We start from the raw sequence: 769 nt of genomic DNA, 5'->3' as shown, positions 1-769 counted from the left end.
TAAGTACCCCAAAGCAATCATATATGTTATGCTTCATAAAATATATTTTGCTAATTATTCTTGTAATACAGCACATATCCTCAAGGTTGAGTGAAAACTTTTCTGTCAAATCCAGGAATCATATAGATTATTTAGAAAAAAAGTATATGTAACATGTCCCTAAAAATAACAGTACTTGCTTTCACAGTACAACTTGACATAGATTTGCAAGTAAGTTGGTGACCTAATTTATTACTTACAATTAAGTTAAAATATCTGTAAATAATAATATTTTTCTATTTATAATATAACACCATGTAGATTGTTTAAATATCTTGAATCATTAAAATACAATGAATTTTTGTGTAAAGGCTGATTTGAAACTATTTATAACACTAACAACATAAGGATTAAGCAGTGAAAATGTAATTGTGCATTTAAAACATCTGTTTAATTCAAATTTAAACCCAACTGCTAAATCGGGAATTTATGTCCTGTAACTCCATACAATACACATTCCCAACCTCCTCTCAGATTTAACATGAGCTTTTCCTTAAAAAAAATAATGTGCTGCTTTTGACTGGGATAGAGTTAATTTTCTTCACAGTAGCTGGTATGGGGCTGTGTTTTGGATTTGTGCTGAAAAGTGTTGATAACTCAGGGCTGTTTTCATTAGTGCTGAGCAGTGCTTACACAGAGTCAAGGCTTTTTCTGCCTCTCACACCGCCCACCAGCGAGTAGCTGGGGGGCACAAGAAGTTGTGAGGGGACACAGCTGGGACGGATGACCC

Source organism: Eurypyga helias, unplaced genomic scaffold, assembly GCF_000690775.1.
Source record: "Eurypyga helias isolate BGI_N326 unplaced genomic scaffold, ASM69077v1 scaffold15341, whole genome shotgun sequence".
NCBI classification, from domain to species: domain Eukaryota; kingdom Metazoa; phylum Chordata; class Aves; order Eurypygiformes; family Eurypygidae; genus Eurypyga; species Eurypyga helias.
This window is presented reverse-complemented; position numbering follows the sequence as displayed.